At 43.3% G+C, this 27,573-nt stretch overlaps 1 protein-coding gene across 7 annotated transcripts in view; it reads right to left on the reverse strand.

Annotated features, from left to right (window-relative positions):
* The window catches only part of shank2 (SH3 and multiple ankyrin repeat domains 2), a 310,238-nt gene that overhangs the window by 239,455 nt on the left and 43,210 nt on the right, over window positions 1-27,573 (reverse strand). The window contains exon 2 of one of the 7 annotated variants that reach the window (XM_031899732.1): window positions 22,526-22,649. The exons of the other annotated variants lie outside the window; for them this stretch is intronic. The gene's annotated coding sequence lies outside the window, so the exon portion shown is untranslated. The remainder of the gene's footprint in view (window positions 1-22,525; window positions 22,650-27,573) is intronic. 7 annotated transcript variants of the gene reach the window in all.

The following is a 27,573-nucleotide window of genomic DNA, read 5'->3' on the forward strand; positions in this document are numbered from 1 at the left end:
AATCTCACTTCAGCTCTGCAATACCCCATAGTGATTCCCTCAGGGAATTCTCTATCCTGATTCCCTGTCCTCTGGGATCCCTACACTACAGGCAATATGGCCTGGGGGAGAGAACTGCAAAACTGGCAGTCCTGTGTAGCTCAGAACTGCGCTTTCTGGCTCAGCCCTAACTGCCTTACACCCCTAGAGTGGTGCTGGTACGGGGACTACCCCTGCCTCTATCTAATGTCTCATTCACGGGGCCCTGTTCCAGCAACACCCACCCTGCACCTCAGGAGGAAGCAAACAGGAAGGTGCCACTCCTTTCCCAGCATTATACCAAAGTGAGGCAGGAAGTGGTCACCATCCCTGCTAGCCAATAGCATCCAATAGCAAGGGAACTGAACCTTCAGGGATTTAAAGCCATAGGGGCCATTTGACCCTATGGGTCCCTACATATTATATCTGCTGCAGACGGTGAATGGCACACTTGTGGGTAGGGTTGGCTCCTGGTCAGTTTTTGACCACCTGGGGCGGTAATTACAAATTTACCAGCAATGTACTTGCCTGTAAATATGTAAAACTTATAAATCCTTCCCTGAACCCTGTATGCTGTCCAATTGCCCCTTATAAAAACGGGCCCGCCTCTGCTCCACCCATTTCCCTGCCACTTCCTCCCATTACCCACCCTGTGATGTCATCAACCCACCCCCAAGTGATGTCACTGCCTCCCCACCAACCCCAAGGCTGGTACAGGTATAGGACCCCTTTTCCAGAATGCTCGGGACCAAGGGTATTTCGGATAAGGGGACTTTCTGTAATTTGTATCTTCATACCTTAAGTATACTAAAAAAAACTATAAAACATAAATCAAACCCAATAGGATTGTTCTGCTCCCAAAAAGGATTAATTATATCTTAGTTGGGATCAAATACAAGATACCGTTTTATTCTTACAGAGAAAAAGGGAATCAATTTTAAAAATCTGAATTATTTAATTCAGGCTTTCCGTAATTCTGAACTTTTTGGCTAACGGGTTTCCGGATAACGGATCCCATACCTGTATCTTGCCACAAAAAAATGGAAACCCTGCTTGTGGGTGGATGTCTGAGATAGGCATGGTGGGAATGGGTGGGCTGAGCAGGGAAATAAAGTGGAGCAGAGGTGGGCCTGTGATTATAAGGGGTGGTCGGCAGCAGAGAGGGCCAGGGAAGGGAGGGATTTATAGGGCTTTACTAATTAACCAGCATGTACATTGCCAGTAAATGTATAATCTAGTACTGGCCCTAGCTTTTGATTTGCTGGCTGGGCTGGTCAAATACTGGCCAGGAGGCAACTCCTTATTTGTTTGTCTTTTCAATTGAAAATAATGTATTAAAACCAATATATACTGTATATATAGAGAGAGAGATCTATATAAACAAGGTATCCGTAATCATTTCTTGCTGCATGATTCTTTACGTGCTATTTCGTTACAGATCCCAATTAATTATAAAACTACAGGCAAGGTGACTGACGCTGAGAAAACAGATAACAGGCAAAGGTCAGGCCTGTTTGTCAAATGCCTAAAAAGCTGGAAAATGTCAGTAATATTTCCTGTGGATACTGGGCTAGCAGTTGGCATTCGAGAAAAAGCTTGTTTCCCTTATGGAATATGAACATGGAGTCTCTGACAAATTTCCCTCCCTCTGCAAACTGACCTCTAACGACTCAAAGTCCAACAGAAGAACCCTTGCTTAAGTTAATTGGGTCATGGTATAGATGTTCAATGGAAAAATGACAGGTGGGCAGGGTGTTATTTTCCCAAAGTGGAGGAACGTGGTAACAAGCACAACAAAACGGGGTGGGATTCACATGTTGTACAAACACTATATATAAACCACACGCAGACATAACGACTACTTTGGCCGGCTCATCTCTTAGCGCCTTTGAACTACTGGGCATTTTAGATTAAATTCAAGAAAACAGTTATGGTTGGCGCTCGGCTGGTACCTTGGGATAAGTGACACATGCTGCCAATGATATTAATAAAGGAGAATAAAGAAAAGGGCAGGCGGGCCAGCATTCAGCACAAATAGCCCCTTCTCCCTCTCTCTCTGCCTGGGAAACTGAGGTCATTTCAACTAAACACCTAAAAACAAACACATTCAACCAAAAGGCATAATTCATGTGACAGTGTATTTTTACAGCCATTATTGCACTGGACAGTGGCTTTCAAGAGTATTTAGGAAGTAATTATTCCTAATATAACGTGAAGTCCTTCATGCGGATAAAGGTGCATTCTGTTCAGCTGCATCAAATGATATAGAAAATAGGCTTGCAAATGATCTGCGCTCTGCTAGAGAATGAGAACAGGATCACTGACTCGGGCTGAGAAAGAGAGGATAATAGCTGAAGATGAAGATACATGGGGTAAAAAAAAGGGAATAGGGAATGGGAAAGAGGGATAAGAACTCAGGAGAAGAATGGGAGAGAGGGATAAGAACTCAGGAGAAGAATGGGAGAGAGGGATAGGAATAAAGGAAAGGATGGGACTGGAGGATATAAATATTGAGGGAAAGTGAGAAAGGGAAACAAATGCAGAAGAAGAGAAAAGGAATAGGAAGAGGAATTGGATGGGGATGGGAGAAAGGGATGAGAAACAAAGATGATGAATGGGAGAGACGGTAGGGTAGAAGAATGAGAAAATAGTGAAAAGAAATGGGTGAGAATAGGAAAGAGAAATGGAAGAGGTAAGAAAAAGGGAAGATAATGGTGAAGAAAGTTGGAGACAGTGATGAGAATGGGGCATGAATCTGATAGAGGGGTGGGTATAGGTAAGGGTATGGGAGAGTGAAATAAGAACTGGGAAAAGTAATGGGCAAAAGGGAGAGTGAGTGAGAATTAAGCATTAGCGATAGGGAAGAAGTATGAAGGTGAGGGATGAGGGTATTGGAAAGAGGGGTAAAAATACGTAAGGCAAACAAAAATGGAGGAGGAATAGGAGAGATGATTTAGAATGAATGAGAGGAACAAGAGCAGGGGAATAAAAATGGATAAGTGGAATTAAACTCCAGAAAAAGAACAGCAAAGACAGACAAGAATGAAGGAGAGAAATGCAAGAGAGGGATCAAAATAGGAGTAAGAATATATAGAGGAGCGAGAGCAATAGGGGAGAAGGATGAGATGGAGAAGAGAAATGGAAGAAAGGAATGAGACTGAGGAAGTGGAGTAGGACAGACGGATAAAAAAGGAGAAGTTGGAAAGAGGGATGAGAATGAGGAAAAAGAGGAGAATGGGAAAGACAAATAGGATAAAGGGATAAGAACAAGTTAGAAAAATGGGGAAAAGGTTTGAGAGGGACAAAATCAGTGCCAATTTAAGATGCCAGCATGCCAAGGGTAAAAATGTAATTGCTGAGCCCCATGGCATAGTGCTACCCCAAAGCAGCTAATCTTGAATATAATAATGCAAGCAGTAAAGCAATGGTCTGGGATTACAAAGCAGACACACCCTGACCCAACACCCATGGTAGCAGATAAACCACAACGACAAAACGGAAAAATAAATAAATGAATAATTCAGAATTTATACAAGCTGAAGTTGTCAAGCTCTCCTATAGGATTAAAATATAGCAGATAAATGTCTGGTGGTGGGCCCTGGGCAAATGTCTCTATTGCCCATTTATTCAAATGGCTCCGTGCAGAAGGGTAGGAGAGATGGGTCTGTGGGATGAACATGTAGAAGATGAGAATGAGAGAGATACAAAGATAAGAATGAAGAAAGAGAATTAAAAAGGGGGAATTGTACCAAGTGATGCAAATGAAGGATGAGTAGAGGAACTAAAGAGAGAAAATGGGGATGGGAAATAGTAAATATCTGCCCCCCAACCACTTTAGAACTTTAAATTAACTCTTAATTATTTTTTCATTATTTGTGAAAGGTTTCCAGTGGCCTTTCCCTACATTTCAGCCCATATTCACATAAAATAGAAACCACAATCAGCTCACTAATTATATTCTGCAATGCACTGACATATTTAGTACTGCGGGGAATCCTAATTACCAGCGCTGGGAGCTATTTACAAAGGCAAACACTCTTCATAATAAATCATTTGCCTGCTAATGCCGATTATTAAAGGCAAGGCAAAACCCTTAAATAGACAGAACATGCAGAACACCCCTTCCCTGCGTAAATTTAATTAGACATATGGGTGGGAGGTGCCATACAGTTTCTCCTACAGCCTAGTGTGAAGTTTCCTTCTTTGTATGTTCATATGGGTGGAAACTGCCAATTTACAAAAACAATATGTCTTATTTTATGGGCAAATGTGTGGGAGAGTTACTATACTATGTACCTGAAAGGGTACAGTAGGAGGGCATGAAGTATATATAGTAGTTTATATACATATAATATACAAGAGCCATGAACATCCTGTAAATTATATCCTGATAAAATGGTGATTAGTGATGTCATCAGTTATTACTAGTGCTTAATGCTTATTATAATAAATAACATACCCCCTGTTGTCAAATGTGAGGATATTTGCCACCTCGAAATTCCATGACCTGTATAAAAGTAATCAGCCTTTGGCCTTGTGCCAAATAGTCACAGAAACGCTCAGTGACTGCTAATATCCTTATCATTTACAGTAGGGGGTACATTATCCCTTATAATACATGAGTGATACTCAGAGTTCCCTGTATAACTCAGCCTGCAGCCTTGTGCCTTTATATGGGCACAGAACCCCTCAGTGACTGCTAATATCCTTATCATTTACAGTAGGGGGTACATTATCCCTTATAATACATGAGTGATATTCAGAGTTCCCTGTATAACTCAGCCTGCAGCCTTGTGCCTTTATATGGGCACAGAACCCCTCAGTGACTGCTAATATCCTTATCATTTACAGTAGGGGGTACATTATCCCTTATAATACATGAGTGATATTCAGAGTTCACTGTATAACTCAGCCTGCAGCCTTGTGCCTTTATATGGGCACAGAACCCCTCAGTGACTGCTAATATCCTTATCATTTACAGTAGGGGGTACATTATCCCTTATAATACATGAGTGATATTCAGAGTTCCCTGTATAACTGCAGCCTTCATATCTGTGCTTTTATATGGTTATGGAACTCCTCTGTGACAACAAGCAGAATATTATCCAATATATATAGATTAGTGGGTGTACTGAACATTCCTTTTCTACTTTCTCATGGGGGACAAGTAATGGTTTATGGAATATAAAATACAGCAGGGGCTGGAATGGGGGGGATATAGGACACCTTCTTTCATTTCTAACATTAATTTTGCTAAAGGACGACCCTTGTTAGAGTGTTAGAGTGCTAAACTTGTGGAGTTAAAGGGATGCACAAAAAAGAACCACAGCAGGGGGGCCGCAGAGGGGAGCGACCTTTAAAAAATCAAAAGGTTATAGGTAGAATTGGAGTTCAGCAGAATATCTCTGTACCCTTGAGCAGATCTCCTGAGGGGGCAAAGCTCCAGCTGGCAGTAAATCAATCTCAGCTCACCCCAGAGCACATAGCGGTCTGCAAATTGGCCCAGAAATCAGCAGAAGTGCGCGGGTCGGGGCTAGGGGAAGCGCGCTTGGCTCACTCTGCCATTGTATTCTAGAGAAGAAGGTAAAATAAATGGGTTTGTTGGCCCCCATGAGAGAGTATTTCTGTGTTAGCCGCAGGTAGGGAGCTCAGGGTACAAAGGCAATTAAGAACATAGCTAGGAGAGGGATCCAAGGAATGAGGGATTTAATGATAAAACATTGGCAAGATTTGTCTCAGAAAAAGGAAAAACACTGAGAGAAAAAGGTAATACAACACTTCCAGGTCATTTATATTGCTGAACAGAATGCACAACGAATATATTGCTATCAGTGTAAATGCTGTGTTCCAGTGGGTTTCATGCCCTTCAGTCTAAGTCAACCGTGTCCCCCAATCATTTGCTCAGGGCCCCTCTTTACTATGCTCCATTCCATACCAATGTCTTTCCTCTAGTTGGAAAGATTGTGATCTACCATTAGATCTTGCTCTGGCAGCGGGGTTGCCACCTATCACCTGGATGACGTCAGGGGTGGGTCAATGAAATAAGCATACAGTGATTGGGTGGGTTTGCAGTCAATCTGACAGCAGTTTGTCCAGTTTAAGAGTTTTGAAACCCTGGATAGTCAGTTATGGGACAGTCCGGTTTTTATAGGGACAACCCTAGAATCACAGAAGCGAATTTTGGTGCTTCTGTCCCACCCTTCTAGGGACATCCCATTATGACGATAAGATTAGGCAATGTGGCTGACTTAGATGAAGTAGCCAGCCACCTTTACATTTAAGAGCCAAGAGAGGCCAAAATGGGTTTCAGATGTAGGGAAACCACCCATAATTGGCACAGAGGTCCAACAAATGTTACACTTGTACAGGGGCCCTGTTGAAAAAAGTGGGTTTCTGATGGTGGCCCTGAATGGACAGTTTTGACCAGTGGTCCAAGTTCAGGGCTGGAGTTCAAGACCTATGGAGGATTAGTAAATAAACAAGGCTGCCTTTTATTTCCCTCTAAAAGTCTTAAATATTCATGCATAGAAATATGTAATAGTCTAGAAGAACTGGGGCTGCTTTGCCTTTGGCACGTTGCAGGGCAGCACATTGCAGAATATCTTATGCACTCGTAGCAGTGAGACGGCTGGTTAGCCACTGGAACCCGGCCTCCTTCTCCGTAATTAATAATCAGCCCCAAAATCGTAGATATGATACTCCTTGCGCTAACAATGTCCTATTCCTACGAGGGCTCGGCATGGTGTAAACAAGCAGTGAAACAGCACAATCACTCGATGCCGAACCTCCCAGGAATCGGGTTTTCTCTTGTCTCCCCGGGGCAGAGGATATGTAGAATGTAGATCTGATTGCAATTAAGACACGTGTAACAAAAGACTCCAGCAATTAGGACATTCGGATTGCGGTTGGTCTGTCTGCAGAGACTCAGTTGTCTGTCAATGGGTTCTACATAACACTTCCAATCTGTCTGACCCAGTCCTAGGGAAGCCTGGCTAATTACCCATAAAGGGGCGACGTGCCTCTTACTTGGAAAAATAAAGCCCCTTAAAAATTGGTTTGGAACCAGCCATAATTATTACCCTCAACTGCAGGAGAACTGTGGGAAACAAGGGAAAAAAATGCTAAAAATCCAAATCCTTCGTACTATAAGGCTTGGAGAAATGTAATAAGCTACTAAATTGCACAAGGTCTAGTAACCCATAGCAACCAGCCTGATATTTGTTTTTACACAGGTGACCCCTAGAGAAAAGGTGGCATCCCTACAAGCCAAGGCAGGGACAGGGTTTAACTAATTTACTAGCATTGTATTTGCCAAAAATTCCCCCCCCCCCCCCCCTGATTCTCCTCAAATCCAGTTCAGCCTCGTCCCCCTGCCCCTCAATTATAAAACCTACAAACTTTATTTGTCCAAATCCATGGAAGCAACGTCTCATTCCACCCCTCTCTTCCCAAAAACTGAGCACAGGAAACCTGCAACACAAAATACCCCCCCTCCATACTGAACTTTTATAGCTGTTATTGTGCCCATTTATTTTGTTATCATTCTTTTACGGAAAGGATATCCAGAATAACAAGCGAGATACACAGTGGCATCCGCAGAGAGAGAGAGAGAAAGAGAAAGAGCTTTCTCCATACCTAACGTATAATAATGAAATATTCATGTTGGACTCACTACATCCTGAGAGACTGCAGCAAATCCAGACTAAAGGAGAGAATTACGGCCATTAACTTTAGAGAATAACGCTCTTTTGTACGGAACCGGCTCTGAAACTCATCCTACATTGAGACTGGTGCCTGATTGCGCTCTAAAGTAACCTCACACTTAGTAATTGGACTCAACAGAACAGCACTGCAAGCGAGCGGCACAGCAGAATATGGCTGCAAAGTTACCTGCCTGCTTGGTAAATCTAGGGCATATAGTTCTCAAATAAGGAGGAGCCCTGCATCATGGAGCCAAATGAGCACGGAGCAGAGGATAGGAAAAGCTTTAGTGGGGTTGTATCCTTATACATTATTATGCTTGTTACTCCCCATCCTATAATTACACATAGTAAAATGAATTCAAAACCCCGTGTGCTGTTTTTTTTTTAATTCATTTGTACAGTCAGTAGTTTCTTAGAGATTCGCTCGAAGGAGAACAAAAACCTAAAAAACATATGACTAGAAATGCTGTATTTTATATGGTGAACTTTAGCTGGCCATGCATGATGCATACAAGATCCGCTTGCTTGGCGAGGTGGCAATATTGGGCTGATCCGCAACATCAGATCACAATCCAGTACTATCAGGCTGTTGCAACAAAAAGCCAACGCATTTGCCCCCAATGGGAATTTTAAACCTGCCTGATTGACTTTTCAGCCAGATATTGGTTGGTGCAGGACCCCTCAGAGAGCCACACATGGCCAATAAGTTGCCAATTTGATCTGTTAGCAAGTTTTATCAGTCCATGTATGGCCCCCCTTAACCTTACCAGCTCAGAGGTTCAGCAGCCCTATAGCAGTAAAGATCCAGGCCTTCAACATTGTCCCCAGCAGCCCTTCTATCTTGGACCTTGTTAGGCCATATCTTGTGTGTCAATGGCACTGCACATGCTCAGTGGGCTCTGGGCTGCTGTTAAGGGGCTAAGCTTAGGAGTTAAAAATCATCATTCATCGTCAGCCTCTATTGTGTCAGACGCATTTCACCCTCACCCTGTGACTATTGCGGGTAAAAGACATGGCAACTTGTCTCCAAAATTCCACTTTGCACACTGCAGTTGTGCACATAAATGAGCCCTATAAGTGTAATGTGTAGCATCAAGCTTTGTTGGGCTTTAGTTCCCCTTTAAATAGCATCAGGGCTGCAACCCATATCTATCCAGCTGGTCACACCCACTTTCTGGTACTTTCTAACATCTTCTATTGGATTCTCAGTGAAGCGAATGTAACGGCCAGACAGACACTACATCCAATAGCAATTACATTGACAGGGAGCTTTAAAACCACTGACAATTTTAAATGATTCTATATTGGAAAGTTGCTTAGAATTTGATTTTCATACATTATGCACACAAAAAAAAATTGGGTGCCTCTTTTTGAACCCGAGTAACCTGGGTAAATAAATAAATAATAGAATAGTAATAAATGCTAAATTTCCCTTTAAAATGCTGCACCTCGTAATCATCAATATATATATATATTTATATATACATATACACTGCCTGCCCCTCTATACTAACTGTATCATTGAAGGTGTCACTGTTCTTTTCACCAAAGGTCTAGATTGGAGCGGCGTGTATTTCAGTTCTGCCCATTCCTCTCGCTCTCTAGCAATTGCTGCTGGTAATAGAGAGGCAGATATATTTCGGAGCCCAGGGAAATGAGGTTAGCATGCCATTTTAGATAAAGTGCTGCCATTTTTCAAATGTGGGTCAGAGAGGCTTCAGAGAGCGGCTTCCAGAATGCAACGTGTCACGCTCCGCTTCTGCCTCCGGCTCGGACGCTTTAGAAGTCAGTGGGTAATGGAAGCAGTCCCAGAATATCCCTATGTCTTCCTTTGGAGAGGTCCATGGACCTGAACACCAGTGGTTTAACAGAAGTTAGGGGGTAAAAGTAATTTAGGGCCCCCCTAAACTTTGGGAAGACACATACTGAAACTGCTTGTAGGCCCAGCAAGATCCTCTTCCACTACAATTACACTTGTGTCCACCTACCACCCCTCCTATTCAATAAACATGGAACACTGGATGGTAGAGGTGGAACCAGGGCTGTCTAGGGCTGACTGCCTACTTCATAACTGTCTGTCTGGGGGTTCCAGAGGTCTAAAACTGAACAAATCATTGCCTGATTGATTGAAAAGTGAAAAATGCCTGCAATGACACATAATAACTCCCTCCTTAATTCATTATCGCACCCACAAAGTCATCAGCTCACCCCAACACTGGATCACCTCCCCAATTCCTAGTTGATGTGTAATAATATTAAACAATTTAAAGAGAAGCAGCCTTACCAGTTGGGTAGCATCTGAATTATGTGGTCTGGCCATGCTCCCAGCAGCCTTAGGAGCCGTTGGTTTTTGTTTTCGTTTCTAGGGTTTGTCAAGAACAATTAGATAACAGGGCTGAGGCTTCCATCTCATTGTCATACCTATCAACCCTCTTTTGAACTGCCCCTCTTTTGTTGTGGCAGTGACAATATTGTAGAACCAAAATCTGGGTTGAGTTTAGGGTGGACTGGACATACCTGAAATAGGCCTAAATTTCACAAATGTTTTATTTTTTTATGATGAATAATAGGAGTCATTAGAGGCTCCAACTATCACATACAGTCATGAGGGTGAATGGATGCAAAGGAAATCAGGGAAATGGGCAGTGAGGTTGGGATAATAGGGAATAACCGAGTCTGGCTAGATAGCAAGACCTAAATATAATTATGGTGGGTGCCTAGAGGCTACTTTGGAGAAATTAGGTATGGTGCTTTGCAGAAGATCATTTCACTGAGGACCAAGTGAATGTGATTGTAGTGAACTCAAACAGTTAACTCCCCCTATGGCTCAGGAAGTCATGGTCATAGTGCATAAGGCTTCCCCTCTTTGGTTTCAACCCAGTACCAGGGGTGGATGTGGTGGGAACCTCAAGCATACGGCACCAGTATCAAGCTTTGGACCCTAAGGAGACTGTGAACCTTAGAGCTGTGGATAGTAGTCTTTGGCTTAGACCACTCACAGGATTTGTGGGTCTACATGAAAAGAGCAGCATCCCTTCCAAAGAGACAGAGGAGGATCTTAGAACTCTCAGGCAACACCCAGGGGCCACAGTCCGGAAAGAGAGGGCTCCATTTCACTAAGGTGTCTCTTTACTGATGAGACTATTCCTTTACAATTTCTCTCATACGGGTAATGGGTCTCTTATGATCCTCAGCATGTAGGCGCTCATATTGGCATTGTTCCAAGTGACGTTGGGCAGTTAGATAATCAATATGCCCGAATGCCTTCAAGCTGCTGGCAGAACATGACACTGGGCTAGAATGACAAGCCCAGAGACCCACTAGCCCAGGCAGCTGCTTCCTGACATTCACTGTTAACAAAGACATAGGAAAAAGGTGCCAGGAACGAAAAACTCTAAAAACAAAACATGTAACAAAAACTCAGAAAAAAACCTACCGCCAGCCGGACTCTGAGAAGCAGGACGCGCAGGTGTTGGGCAGCAGATAGATGAGAGCGCGGTGTTTAATATCCCAGGGGGGCAGGAAGGAAATTATCTACAAACTGACCACCTGCTGCCAATGAGAGCCTGGCAAGGCATAAGGCACGCGGAACTGATATCCACAAATGAACGTAACAGCGCTTGGACGGACCTAACGGTAACGGACCTCTTTATGCTCTAAAGAAAAAAAAATATGAAGCCTAAAATAATGGTGCAGGGTTAAAGAGACATCTCAGGGCTGTTAGAAGACAATACTGCAGCAATTCTGTTAAAGGGATAATTTAATAACCATGATAAATATGTTGCACAGACTGTACATTAGAATGGTTCCAATAAAACAGGGCATAAAACCAAATAGTAGTTTCAAACTGATTCTGCCCACCCGACGACTGAGCCCCTGCATTTCTATACAGGTGTATTCTCTAAAACTATAGCCCCATGGACATCCAGAGCTGGTCAGCTACATCTTTAGGTGGCCACAGCCAGATCAGCTTGTTTGGTGAGGTCAACAAACAAGTGAATTTGGCCCAGATTTGGTCACCCACAAACTGGACCTAATCAGGTTGGCCCAACTGATGCCTATGACTCTCGAAGTCTGGAAGTGCCCAAAACACCCAGTTAAATACTGCTGTCCATTGGCCAAACAACGGCTTGATTGGTTCATACAATGGGTCCTATGGAAACCCACTGGACAAGGAACCACGTGAACAGGCCACAGGACTTTCAAACCTGCCTGATCAATATCTGGATAATATTTGGCCAGATATCAGTCTGACAGGCCCTTCTGTAGCTCCTATTAACAGTCCAATAAGCTACTGACTTGGTCTGGAGGGACAGTGACGGCAGCATTAATCGGCCACTGTATGGCCGGCTTTATTCCACTTAATCACTGGCAAAGGGACAATGGTGAAGGGTGAGTTAAACGCCAGTTAAAGACACATTCTACATGGATTCCTAAACAGTATATTCTGAATCCATGTATAATACCCCAGAACACATGGCAGAATAAAAACAGTGTTAATTCCATGTATAATACCCCAGAACACACGGCAGGATAAATACAGCGCCAATTCCATGTATAATACCCCAGAACATACAGCAGGATAAATACAGTGCCAATTCCATGTATAATACCCCAGAACCCACAGCAGGATAAATACAGTGCCAATTCCGTGTATAATACCCCAGAACCCACAGCAGGATAAATACAGTGCCAATTCCGTGTATAATACCCCAGAACACACGGCAGGATAAATACAGCGCCAATTCCATGTATAATACCCCAGAACACAAAGCAGGATAAATACAGTGCCAATTCCATGTATTATACCCCAGAACACACAGCAGGATAAATACAGTGCCAATTCCATGTATAATACCCCAGAACACACGGCAGGATAAATACAGTGCCAATTCCATGTATTATACCCCAGAACACACGGCAGGATAAATACAGTGCCAATTCCATGTATAATACCCCAGAACACACAGCAGGATAAATACAGTGCCAATTCCATGTATAATACCCCAGAACACATGGCAGGATTAATACAGTGCCAATTCCATGTATTATACCCCAGAACACACGGCAGGATAAATACAGTGCCAATTCCATATATAATACCCCAGAACACACGGCAGGATAAATACAGTGCCAATTCCATGTATAATACCCCAGAACACACGGCAGGATAAATACAGTGCCAATTCCATGTATAATACCCCAGAACACACGGCAGGATTAATACAGTTCCAATTCCATGTATAATACCCCAGAGTACACACAGCAGGATAAATACAGTTCCAATTCCAAGTATAATACCCCAGAAGACATGGCAGTAAACATACAGGTCCAAGTGCATATATAAAACCCCAGAACACATGGTAGGTTAAATGCATGTGTATATGTATATTACCTCCCAAAACACATGGTAGCATAATTAAAGTGCCAATTCCATGTAAAATACCTCCATATTTGTGGGAAATTCATAAGTGATGGTTTAGGGAGGTTAAGCCTAGAGAGTTCTAGAAGTGTGGGGGGAGCTTTGGGCCGGATGCCCGGCCAAAGAGGTAATTTTATAAGTCAGGGAATTACCATGGTGACTCCTAATATCCTTATAAGAATAGAGGGATATTTTTTACCTTACTGTATATTTAAATGCCACTTATGTATTAAAAGGAAATATATTCAGAGATTACAGCTGCAGCACTTTCCCATCCATTACGGCATCTCCTAGGACAACTTGAAAGGGTGAAGGAGAATCGGAGGGCAAACACTGAAATTGCAACACAAAGAGATGGGAAATGAATGAACCATCATTTATGTGACCCCTTGACATGTCCCAGAATGCATCTTACCCCCAGCGTGTTTCAGCCACACAATGTCACGGAGCTGATAGGGAACAGCAAGGGCACGTATGTTCCCTATCAGACTGAAGCCCCTAATCAAGCTGATCTTATTAATGCTTATGCCATTGGGGTTCAGTGAGCCCTGGCTGGTAAAGCAAATGTATTTAACTGAGACTGTTTATCAGTCAGGGTCCCACTGGGTCCCCTCTAACTCCTGGGTCCCCCCACCTCTGTAGGTAAGACTGCTTTCCCTTGGAGAGCTTCCCTCCACCATTGCAGAAATCACACAGTGACCCAACAGACGGCACGGAATCACTTGTTTAAGGGTCCAATTACCTATATGACAAACGACCTCCATGTCACAAGATGGACGACTCTCTGTGAGATAGAGAATAAATGTGCAATAGAGAGGAACCCGTAGCACAAGGTCAGGCAAAGGGACGCTCCTTCCGCTCTATGGGAAGTCAAGGCAATTCTCGGCTCTTGCCTATACCGATTCAGGACAAATGGCTCTGTGTAACTGTATATTATTATGTGCGGATATCTCTACCCATCGGCCGTAATAGCTCAATCCTGGAATATCCACGGAGCACAAAATTGCACAATTTATTTTCCTACCATTAAACAGATGTACATGGTCACTACACCCACAGTTGGTTTCAGCAGAACTGTGCTTAGCACAGGGGGTATCTATACTGCAATCTATATATATGGCAGGGTCCGTACAACTTAATAGAATTAGTGGGCCAGTTATATCTCATACAGCATGCTGGAGGGCTAGATTCCATGAACATGTTGTATAGTGAAGTCTATGGAGCCTCTGTACAGACTGGGGGCCATAAAAATACTTTGGAGGACCACGGGCCACCAGTTGGACAGCCCAGATGTATGGTATGGTTCTCTCCGTACGCTCTATATATGGCGTAGCCTAGCCAGAAACCCACATATTCACCTACTGGTCAGGTATGGGTTGAAAGTGGGTCAAACTTCCCTATGTGGGCCTACTGTTTCATACCTTTAGGGAACTATGCCCCATCTACTCCATTCAGGGCCACCATCCTACCGAGGGCCCAGACAGGTAAAAATGAAGAAGCTCAGAGGTGGAGTTTTAGCAGATCAGGGGTGGAGTTGAGTGAGATGAAGTCCTGGCATAGAGAGGCCCTATGGTTGACCTTGCCTTCAGCAATGTGCATAGTTACCCATTCCCTTCTCTAACATCATCAGAGGGCTTGAGCTTGGTTCTAATACATCTATAAAAAGTCTGTGCCAGGTTGGGCATGGAGTGGGTTCAGGTGGGAATGTTTATGACCTGGGCATGATCACAACCAAGGAATTGCTGCCTACCTAGTGGGGTTTCTAGAAAAAGGATAACTCGGTGGGGGGCATTCCACAATCTGAGCTGAGAAGATAAACAGAACTGAACACACAAAGTCACCGTGTATGTGTGTCCATGTACAGGTATGGCATCTGTTATCCAGAAACCTATTTGCAGAATATAAATTCCGAATTATGGAAAGGCCATCTCCCATAGACTCCATTATAAGCAAATAATTATAATTTTTTTAAATGATTTCCTTTTTCTCTGCAATAATAAAACAGTACCTGTACTTGATCCCAACTAAGACATAATTACCCCTTATTGGGGGCAGAACAGCCCTATTGGTTTTATGTAATGGTTAAATGATTCCCTTTTCTCTGTAATAATAAAACAGTACCTGTACTTGATCCCAACTAAGATATAATTACCCCTTATTGGGGGCAGAACAGCCCTATTGGGTTTATTTAATGGTTAAATGATTCCCTTTTCTCTGTAATAATAAAACAGTACCTGTACTTGATCCCAACTAAGATATAATTACCCCTTATTGGGGGCAGAACAGCCCTATTGGGTTTATTTAATGGTTAAATGATTCCCTTTTCTCTGTAATAATAAAACAGTACCTGTACTTGATCCCAACTAAGATATAATTACCCCTTATTGGGGGCAGAACAGTCCTATTGGGTTTATTTAATGGTTAAATGATTCCCTTTTCTCTGTAATAATAAAACAGTACCTGTACTTGATCCCAACTAAGATATAATTACCCCTTATTGGGGGCAGAACAGCCCTATTGGGTTTATTTAATGGTTAAATGATTCCCTTTTCTCTGTAATAATAAAACAGTACCTGTACTTGATCCCAACTAAGATATAATTACCCCTTATTGGGGCAGAACAGCCCTATTGGGTTTATTTCATGTTTAAATGATTTTACAGCAGACTTAAGGTATGGAGATCCAAATTATGGAAAGATCCCTTATCCAGAAAGGCCCAGGTCCCGAGCATTCTGGATAATAGGTCCAATACCTGTACATGCGTGTGTGTGTGCGATGGGCCCTTAGGGAAAAGAAATCCACAGAATAATGAAACGCAGTGGCAGCCCCGGTGCAGAAAGGTACAATTCATTCCCACATCTCAGGTTATTTGGGTTTTTCAAGAAAAGTTGGCAGAAGCCTCTGTGCTGCTCCCGCTCTGCCGCATAATTCCCCATAATCAGTGCTTATTATAGGGCTTTAGATATAATGGAACACCTGGGTCTTTCAGGGAATCATCAGTCTTGTCATGATCACTTCAAATCTATTATACAGCTCATGCCTAGGAACCAGCACCGGCCCACTGTTTCTTTAAAGGGGAACTCCACTCAAACACAACTTGAGCTTTTTAAGAAGTAAACATAATTTCAAGCAACTTTGCAATATACGTCAGTTAAAAATATGCAGCCTTTGCATGATTTTAATGTAATAATATGGTTTGAAACAATTACCTAAGCCTGGCCCCCTGTTTTTTTGCTGATTTGGCTGACTTAAGGCAGTTAATAAGTTGCTGATTCAGGAGCATCTTTTGCCACCTCTCTGCTCACTACTATCGCTAGCATCCAATTTTATTTTTTTTAACATACATGCAATAAAAATTACAATTATTAGTAGTTCCCTGCTTTTTGTTTCTGATATACCGCCCACTGATTTCAGAATATATATCAGAGCAGCTGACTTGAGATCAGAACCTGCAATCAGGTCAGGATTCTTTGCGATATTTGCAGCATTTGAATAGACTGCTGGGCCGGAGCCAGCACAGGAATGTTCCCAAGAGCCTCTGACCTTCCTGCCATGAGTATGAGTGAGGGTGTTTGCACTAATGTCCCGCTGAAGTCAATCAGTAACTATTGCAAAACGCAGATAAAAAGCGCAGTGTTTGACTTCTGAGATAATGACCCGGCCCCTGTGGCTCGCCATCGGACTGACTCAGGGCACTGAATGTTATTAATGGGGGTTAATCTTTGGCTTTGGGAATTTTTGTTAAATATTTACAGCACAGAGCGGAGATTCCATTCCTAAAGTATTTGCACTTATACAGTATGTGTGTGTGATGAATCGGAAGTTTAAGTTTCCCTTTACATTCACTTTTAGAAGTAATTCTGGCAACTGTGCCAACTTGTCCTCATGTTTGTTCAGAAGGCCACCGGAGACAAAATTTGCAGCCTGGACCACTTCCCCCAGGAACTACCTACTGTCCCCCAGTGAGTGGAACTACCCACTGTCCCCCAGTGAGTGGAACTACCCACTGTCCCCCAGTGAGTGGAACTACCCACTGTCCCCCAGTGAGTGGAACTACCCACTGTCCCCTATTGAGTGTAACTACCCACTGTCCCCTATTGAGTGGAACTACCCACTGTCCCCCAGTGAGTGGAACTACCCACTGTCCCCTATTGAGTGGAACTACCCACTGTCCCCCAGTGAGTGGAACTACCCACTGTCCCCCAGTGAGTGGAACTACCCACTGTCCCCTATTGAGTGGAACTACCCACTGTCCCCTATTAAGTGGAACTACCCACTGTCCCCTACTGAGTGGAACTACCCACTGTCCCCCAGTGAGTGGAACTACCCACTGTCCCCTATTGAGTGGAACTACCCACTGTCCCCTATTAAGTGGAACTACCCACTGTCCCCTACTGAGTGGAACTACCCACTGTCCCCTATTGAGTGGAACTGCAGCTCCTCTCCACCTCTTTATCTGCTGATACACAGCGATGCATTTCATAGTTCAGTATGCGCTGATCATTGGACAGAGAGTATATATACACCCCTGTTGATGCACCAATCATTGGCCAACATCATCAAACCTGACGATTACCAAACCAACCAATCAATACAGATGCATATGAGCCCATATAAAGGGACAAAACATTGGCCTCCCCAGGCAATACCATTCAGCTGGCTTTGACATTGATGTGCTCCTCTTCCAATGGTCCAGCATTGCCTACCCTGTGCCAAAGAGGTCATATTAGAGGATGTACACTTGTTTGGGCAGAATCAACAGCCTGGTGATCCTGGATGGGATCTTTATATATGCCCTGGCCAGCATCAGCCAGATGTTGGCTTTGCCTTCATGCAATAAGCTGCCAACTTAGTCTTTACTTAAGTCGGAAGCTAATTCCCCACCCCTGTTATAGAGAGTCTTGAGTAGGCAGCTAACTTCCGCTCCCACCCCCCAGTCAGAACTGCAGACCTGAACCAATTAATTCAAAAGAAAATAAAGACCAATTGCAACTGCCTTAGAGCATAATAGTTAACCTCATTCAAAAATGTAACAAGTTCCCTTTTAAAAATATTATAGGATGGCTATAGGTCTCTCTAGTCAACAATGCTGCTTTCCCGTTTAAACTAATTTATATTAACGAGCTTTGGTAGGGGGTGGCGGTAGATACTCACTAGTCCTCATTTTCCAGCACTGCCAGTGTGTATATTAGAGTGTAATTATAATTTGTATAAGGCAGAAGGTTTCCCCAGCTCTGGGGGAGATTATTCCTGTAGATCAAGCAACTCACTGTGCAACATCATTAGAAACGTGCCCCGGTGCCCGGTAGGCCAACAGCAATATTACATGAAGGAACATTCTCCTGACCCCCTGTACGGCTCACACTGACAGTGCCCACATCTCCAGCTACTGAGCTATATGGAAGCTGGGAATGTATTAATCTTGGGCTCCGCAGGTACCTTTCTGTTCTTCAGATTGACTGATCCTATTCTACTAGCTGCAGGGGAGCAACCATTCTCTATGGTTTTATACTTGGGATTCAGGGATGACGTGTTTGGGTATTTATTTCATTAGATACACATCCCGGTTAACAGGTGAACTGTATGAGCATTGGGCAATTAGGTCAATCAGTACTCAGGTTGGGCCAAGAAAGTAATAATTTAAAGGGAAAGTTTACCCTTAACTTTCAGCAGGTTCAGACTGGGGGGTGAAGGGCCCACTGGGGCTGCTGCCTTGGGGGCCCCACACCCTTCAAGGTGTCCCCACTGGGCGTGATCCCCCCAAAGGGGCCCCCGCCGCTCCCCCTAACCCCCCCTAGAAGGGTCCCAGTCACTGCCGACATTCTCCCCTGATCACATGTAAGTTAAACCCATCAGGAAAGGGGCACCTGCTTGTGGGGGAGCGCCAACAGGGGTCGGGTCTGGGCACTGGGTTTTGCCCCAGTGTCCCAGCGGCCCAGTCCGACCCTGACTTTTAGTATAACGCAGACAGTGATATTCTAAGAAACTTTGCAATTGGTCTTCATTTTATATTTTTTGTGCTTTTTTTATTTTTTTTTTTTAATAATTAATCCTTTTGTTTGGCATCTCCCCAATTTGGAATTTTAGCAGCTATCTGGTTGCTAGGGTCAAATATAACCTAGCAACCAGGCAGTGGCTTAAATGAGAGAATGAAATGTAAAACAGTAGTGGGACTGAATAGAAGGAGGAGTAATTAAAAGTAGCAATAACAATACAATTGTAGCCTCAGCAATATTTTTTTTGGTTGCCAGGGTCAGTAATTTCGGTAATTTTAAAGCTGAAAAGTAGAAGAAAAGGAAGGCAAATAATTAAAAAAATATATTTTTGGTATATGGACAAATTTGTATAGAATAAAAGCCTTGCAAGCTGTGGGCAAGGACAAGAAGCAACACATTTCCTAAGCAATTAAGACTGGCAAACCCACTGCGTTACTCCCCACCGATAAAATGTAAATATGAGCTGCCAGTCAAAGCGCCCTTGTAGGTTTAGGCACAATGCCAGCGGCTTTAAAAAGCCCCAAACCTGGAACTTCCCAGCAGCCAGTCGCGCCAAGAAGCCGGAACACAAAGAAATACGCTGGTTCCTGACCTCCCCCTGTATGGCGGCAGGGATGTGCAAAGCCTGTATTTCTCATTAAAAACCAGATAACCTGCTGCCGAACCCATATCTAAAGAATTCATTAAATTTACACTGATATTAAAGGGCGGCCGAGGTTATAGCAGTAGAACCATGGATACAGAACCGCATTAATATCTCATGTTGCCATCCTTCCGCTGCCGATATAAACGGGCTATTAGCACAATACAAAACTCTACTTTGGATCAGCTAAAATAAAGCAATGTGTTCTTTTAATGGGAACTCGTAGCCTTAGATCGAAGAAAACTCTTTGAGAATAATAAATTGATGCACACGAGTGGAAGGTGCCAAGCCATTCCCTGTGAATAAAAAAGATGGCAGAACAGTCCATGCCGAATAGGGGGTCTGTGTTTGTGTTCATAAGGAGGGCTACAGTCTTGGCATGGTGAATTGCTGTCTACACCTGTAACACCTGTAATTCAAGTTTATTCATTGCGCAAAACAATAAGTAACGGACTTGTACTGTGTACAATAAACAATATGGCAGCTCTTACCCATATGAATAAATATAGATATACAGATAAATAATGCCCAATGAACACAGTATGCTATAGGGCAGAAAGAGAAAAATGTGTTTTGTGCATAAAATAAGCTAACTGGTGACATTTATACCAGACTGGAAGGTTAAGGGATGAGAACAGTGGCTTAGAAATGAAGAACAGTGGCTCAGGGATGAGAAATAGTGGCTATGGGGTGGGGAACAGTGGGTCAGGGACATGGAACAATGGCTCAGGGATGAGGAAAAATGGCTCAGGGACATGGAACAATGGCTCAGGGATGAGGAAAAATGGCTCAGGGATGAGAAACACAGGGATTGGAAATAGCAGGTAAAGGATGAGGAACAGCGGATGAGGGGTGAGGAATGGTGGTTCAGGACAGGGATGAGGAACAATGAGTTAGGAATAAGGAACAGTAGTTCTGGGACAAGAAACAGTAACTCAGAGATAAGAATTAGAAGTTGAAAGATGAGGAACAATGGGTCAGGGATGAGGAATGATGGGTCAGGGATGAGGAAAAATGGATGAAAAACTGACTCAGGGATGAGCGGGTGAGAGATGAGGATCAATGGGTCAGGGAGGGAAGAGGCACAGTGGGTAAGGAACAATGGGTAAAGAATGAAGGTTGAGATATAAGAAAGGATGGGTGAGGGCTGAGGACAAACTGGTGAGAAACGAGTAACAAATGGGTGAGCGATGAGAACTGATGCCTCAGTGTGAAATAAGGAATTATTCTGGGGGGTGGAGGTTTGATGGCTAAGGCTAAGAGAAACATAAGGGCTGAGGTACCTTTCTATTTTACATATGGGCATATGGAGAACAAGGGGAGGTGCATCATCTTCAGTTTCACCCTTCAAAGCTCCCAATCAAAGATCCAGCCATCCTCCTTCAGATCACATACCAACCATCTGACTTATCCCCTCCAGATTACACATGCTCATGTCTCAGTCCTCAGCCCAATGGAGAGACTAATGTCCGAGGACAGAGGGCAAAGTGGGGGGGGTCTCAGGTGTGATGCTATTTATGCTGGTGGCACAGGTAGGGCTATACAGTTACTTGGCACATATGAGTTAATTATGGGATGGGAATATTTTAATAGCACTGTACACTATAACCCATCCCTCACTTTCCTTGTCCTTTATCACCAGCAATGAGAAATCTTCAATATGGGCACCCCCATTACAGGACGCTTGTGTCCTTAAACACAATTTGCCTTTGTCTCTTTAGGTAACACCAAAGCAAACTAACGCACTATACGGGCGAATCAGGGGCTAATAACACTGTGTTCAGTGGGTTATTTCCCTTTCGGCAGCCTGATGAAAAGGAAACCATGCAAAATGGAAAATAAATTGCAGCGAATGAGGTCTTAATTAGAGGCTCATTATGTGTTTCAGCTACTTTCACTCGGTATCCAAATCAAACAATATGAGAAAAGAGAACCTGCTCGCTGCCTGCACCTACCTCATAGAAATGAGATTCATAGAGAATTAGGAAATCCACTTATTATTCACAGTCGGTGCGTTACACGGGCTATAATGGCTTAATCGTGGAAGGATATAGTTATTCCTACACCATTCATTATTCTATAATTCCATTATTATGTCCTTTAGGGTCTCTTAAGAGCAGTGGTCCCCAACCAGTGGCTTGTGAGCAACATGTTGCTCCCCAACCCCTTGGATGTTGCTCTCCATGGCCTTAAAGCAGGGGCTTATTTTTTAATTTCTGGTTAGGAGGCAGGTTTTGGTTGTATAAAAACCAAGTATAATACCAAACAGAGCCTTCTGTAGGCTGCCAGTCCCCATAGGGGCTATTAAGTAGCCAATTATAGCTCTTATTGGCACCCCCAGGAACCTTTTTCGTACTTGTGTTGCTCCCCAACACTTTTTCCCTTTAAATGTGGTATAAAAAGTTGGGGATCCCTGCTTAAGAGAAACACTAAGGAGAATTCTCAAACCAAACACCTTGGGTGTTGCCATTGGAACCAATGTAGCTAAAAATTTCAGTTACATAGCTATAATCGCAACCATAAAGCAATGCCACATGTTAGTGTCCATAGGTATGGAGATAAAGCTCAGTCATTGGAGGGGAATGCAACTTACCATTGAGCATATGGGTCAGATGGTCAATCTGTTGCACTAAAATCTCACAAATATTTTGTGTCCCACTCCTCTTGCAGCTGCCATTACACCCACCATAAAACAAATCTGTTCCTGGGCACGGGTTTTAAATATGCTAATGTACCTCGTTACCTGGCCGCGAGCACATACTGTACGACAGAACCGTCAGCGAGAAGCCAAGAAGTCAATCAAACCAAACAAGCATTTCCTCATTAGAAATCATTTGATGAGAGAAGATGAGCAGATGGTCCTGGTTCTGGAAACAATATTAGGCACCTGTGTCATTTCACACTGTTCAGAATTATAATGCGACCCGCTGAACCCCCCCATGCTGATGCAGTTAAATAATAATCATTGCTATTCTATTCAGGGAAGTTTTATGAAGATTTGTTGCTATTAGAAATAATGGGGCCCATACCCCACACGTGGCGTTTTTCCGCTGCGTTTTTTCTCAGCCTAAAAACGCCGCACAAGCCACACAGCCCCAGACTATGGCATTTTTCAGCCTAGTACTGGTGACGTAAGCAAATCCCGTTTCCATGGTGCTAATAGTGCGAAATAGCAGAAAACGCCACGTATTTCGCTAGGTCTAGCAGCTGTCTTTGTGTATACATAGGAATACCTTACTTTGCAAATACTGGCGTATTTCGGCCTACGCTTGAAAAATCCGTGCTAAGGCGTTTTCTAGCGTATTTCCACATTGTGTGGTTTGCTTCACGTCTTTTCAAGCTATTTCTATGGATGATGATATCAGGCGTTTTTCAGCCGCCGAGAGAATTAGAAAATACGCAGCGGAAAAACGCCACGTGTGGCATCAGCCTAACAGTGCCCTTTCCCCTACTGCACCCATTGTGTGGGCTTTACCACATCTCCAATCTATGCCCTTTATGGCCACAAGCCCTGCCCCTTTTCTGAACTGCCTAGTCCAGGACCCCTACTTCTACTGTGCCCTCGACAGTACTCCCCTTTATGGTGGCAGCCCTGGATATAATCTAATGAAAACATTTGCTTTCATAGAAAGCACCTTGCTTAAGCAGTGATCTTCAATGTTTCCTACCAATAAGAGCCATTTGAAGGTTTTGGGTAACCACACAAGGCTCTTGGATATCCCCTACATCAGAGATCCCCCAACCCTTTCTACCTGTGAGCCACATTCAAATGTAAAAAGAGTTGAGGAGTAACACAAGCATGACACTGTACCTGGGGTGGTAAACAAGGGCTGTGATTGGCTATATCGTAGACCCTATATTGACTGTCAGCCTACAGGAGGCTCTGTTTGGCAGTACACCTGGTTTTTATGCAACTAAAATGTGCTAGGAATTCATTGAGGCCACTTGAAGCAACATCCAAGGGGTTGGAAAGAAGAATGTTGCTCCTGAGCCACTGGCTAGGGACCACTGCCCTACATGGACTCCCAGCCTGCAGAAGGCTGTAGACTTGTATCTTTGTATCTCACAGGCTTGTGTCTTTCAGTTTAATGTAATAAAAAACCATTTATGCCCAAGCCCAGTAACCTATAGCCTATGGTAGAGTCTGTTGCAGTCAGGCAAGGACTGGCATGGAACCCTCTATGTTTCTAAGCAAACCATGCCTGATAGAGCTGGCATCGGCAAGAGTAAATGTGCCAACTGCTTTTTTTTTACTTTTGGACCTACTCAGTTTCAACATAGACTTTCACTTTAGGTATACTCTGGGGGTACATTGTTATTCCTTAGATCCCCCTGCCCCCAAAGCTCTTCCACCATAACATTTTATTTGGTCCAATTTAACAGGATGCAATCTGTTCCGGTATCTTTCTCTCCAATACGATGTGACAGGGGCCTGTTAAAGCTCCAGCACGGATGAGCGCTAAAGCAGAGAAGAGCCTCCAGATTCCAATGGCAGCCCCTTTACTTCATTCTTATTAAATCGGTGACATTTACAGTGGGTAAACAGTCACGGTCGGGCCTGCACTTGTGAGCGCCGTACAGGGATTCGACTGCTGATTAAACCAGCTGCTCCGCTCAGAAACCAGAATGGAAAGCACTTCTATCAGCTATAGGGGCTAGGGGTAGCATAGGGGTAGCAAGTATAGGGGTAGCATGGGCCGGGGTATCCCCACCCCCTGCAGCAGCCTTGGAAACCAGATTATTGAAGAGTTATGAAAGCAAAAAAGCTGATGTGAAGACGGACTCATTTACTCTTCATTTAGTCGCTTGTTAATCATCTCTGTGTTTTCTCATCCAAATCAAATTCACCAGAACGAAAGAAGTCTCAAGTTGGGAGAAAATGTGCCCCGCGAGCAAAACAAACTGAATGTATCAGAAGCCACCCAATGAATAAATGGCCAGGGCAAAAGCAGTAAAGTAGGTTAATGAAACCCATTATATCAGGAATGGAAAAAACAAACAATGGCAGTTCGGTTCACCCAATGCCTTCAAATCAGGTGCCCATACCCGTGCAGATATTGTCTTTCTTGGCTATTAACCAGCTCTTCTGAATGAGCAACCCAATCACAATCAATTTTTGTGGACTAAGGGGGTTATGTAATAAAAGGCACTAAGGGGCTGATTTACTAAGACACGAATTTGAATCCGAATTGGAAAAATTCCGATTGGAGAACAAACATTTTGCAACTTTTTCGTATTTTTTGCGATTTTTTTCCGGCGCCTTTACGACTATTCGGAAATTGTCGCAACTTTTTCGTAGCCATTACGATTCGCTCGTATTTTGTCGCGACTTTTTCATATTGAGCGCTCGTAAGCGGCGGCCGAAACTTTCAGACTTTGCATGATTTTGGAAGCCTCCCATAGGACTCAATGGCACCCTGCAGCTCCAACCTGGCCCAAGAAAAGTCACCATACTGAAGCTTGAATGAAACCGAACGCTACGAAAAAATCGCAACATTTTGCGCAACTTTCGGAATGGCTACGAAAAAGGCGCGACTTTTCACGCAAGTTTTAACGCTACGAAAAAATCGCCAGATTTTGCGCAACATTCAGATGGCAACGAAAAAGTCGCGATAATTTTCCGAAAAAAATCGCCAAATACCGATCATTACGAAAAAAACGCAATCGGACGCATTCGGCCGGTTCGTGAGTAAGTAAATGGGCCCCTAAGTGTGCCCAGGAGTAGTAACCTATACCTACATACTGGATACAGCAAGCATCTTATAGGTTGCTATGGACTACTGCTCCTGGGAAAACTCAAGACTTTTACCCCCATATGCAATAAAAGGCACTGTCAACCAGTGCCCTCCCTATCCATGAACATTTTTATGGACTTACAAATGAAAAAATAAACATGCATTAAATAAAGATTGTTACAAGTTTTTATACTTAGATCATGAAAAATTTGTGATTATTTTGTGAGTTTTAGCACAAATAATACACAAATTGTGAAAAAAAAAAAAAAAAGAAATATGAACATCAGTAAATACCCCCCTTAGTGTAAATGTTCTGATTTCCAAAAAAACAGTGCAAAGCCAAGCAGTGTCGGACTGGGACCCCAGGGGCCCACCAGAAAACCTTAGACCTAGGCCCGCTTTCCAAACTATTTTTCCTCCTTTCCTCACCCAACCTCTTTATTCTCCTAATCTCTTTTATTTACATGCTAGCATCTATCCTTCCAACTATTTCTCCCCTTTCTTCCTATTCAGAAAGAAAACAGGCCAAATGATCAGGAGCAGGAGGGCCCACTGACACCTGGGCCCACCGGGAGTTTTCCTGGTATCCTGGTGGGCCAGTCCGACACTGAAGCCAAGGGCCGGTAACCTTCAAGTTGGATTTATAATACAAAATCAGGTTCTTCTTTACAAGACTCCAACCCCCTGCAGCTGGCTTATGGACAGGAGTGCTATTAGGCTGATTAACCTGACACCTTTCAGGCGGATTTCAGAGACGCAACCCAAACGCTACATCTATTTCCCTACCGGAGCGCCGGGGTGAAACTTTCCTCTGAGCTCAATTTGCTCTTAAGGTCTGATCTTCCCTTTGAATGAGACGGCTGCCGGCTCAGTTTCTGAATGTCAGGATATTAATTTGCCTTTATAAAATAAAAGAGTCAACAAAAAGCCTCCTTCAACGGGAGAAGTGGGAAAAAGAATGGGAAAATTACATTATTTGAGAAAAGTCGCTTTGGGAGAGGCAAATAGGGCCGGTAGCCAGGATCTGCGCAGGCAGACAGTGCTTGAGAGACTGGAGAGCTCTTCAGGTGAATGGCAACGGGAGAAGGGGTGGGGGCACCTCTGTATAACGCCACTTCCCTGCCATCAGCTCGGATGGCGGATTTCTTACATGAAAGTGGCAGATTACATTTCATGCTCACCATTATGTATATATGAAAATATTTCCTATAAACCTCAATCTTTCATGAAAGGAAGAGACTAGGTATTATGCAACACAGAGAAAGAATGTTTAGAGGCAAACAGACATACCTGTGTCACAAGTATTTGTTTACCCTTTGCCAGGTCACATGATACTTTACCAACCCGTGTTCCTTCTTTTGTTTGTTTATATTAATGCTGGCATGTTGTTTCCTTTAGGGTCATGGCACACACTTAGAATTAGATCCTTTTTCTTTACTATTTTTGGGTGAAGTTCCACTTTAAAAGCAATGCGCGCTGCCCAGAACCATATATTTAATAGAAGTGTCCCTGGGTCATTAGCCTGTTAGCAGCTGTTTGCATCTAGGACAATGCCAAGAACATGGCAGCTCCCACACATGCAGAAATACAATTCTGCTGGGAGGGAAGCCTCCATGTACAGGTATGGGATCCCTTATCCGGAAACCCATTATCCAGAAAGCTTTGAATTACAGAAAGGCCATCTCCCATAAACTCCATTATAATCAAATAATTAAAACATTTAAAACTGATTCCCTTTTCTCTGTAATAATAAAACAGTACCTGTACTTGATCCCAACTAAGATATAATTACCCCTTATTGGGGGCAGAACAGCCCTATTGGGTTTATTTAATGGTTAAATGATTCCCTTTTCTCTGTAATAATAAAACAGTACCTGTACTTGATCCCAACTAAGATATAATTAATCCTTATTGGAGCCAAAACAACCCTATTGGGGTTAATTATGGTTTAAATAATTTTTTCAGACTTAAGGTAAGAGATCCGAATTATGGAAAGACACCTTTATCCGGAAAACCCCATGTCCCAGGCATTCTGGATAACAGGTCCCATACCTGT

Source organism: Xenopus tropicalis, chromosome 4 (assembly GCF_000004195.4).
Source record: "Xenopus tropicalis strain Nigerian chromosome 4, UCB_Xtro_10.0, whole genome shotgun sequence".
In the NCBI taxonomy this organism is placed as follows: domain Eukaryota; kingdom Metazoa; phylum Chordata; class Amphibia; order Anura; family Pipidae; genus Xenopus; species Xenopus tropicalis.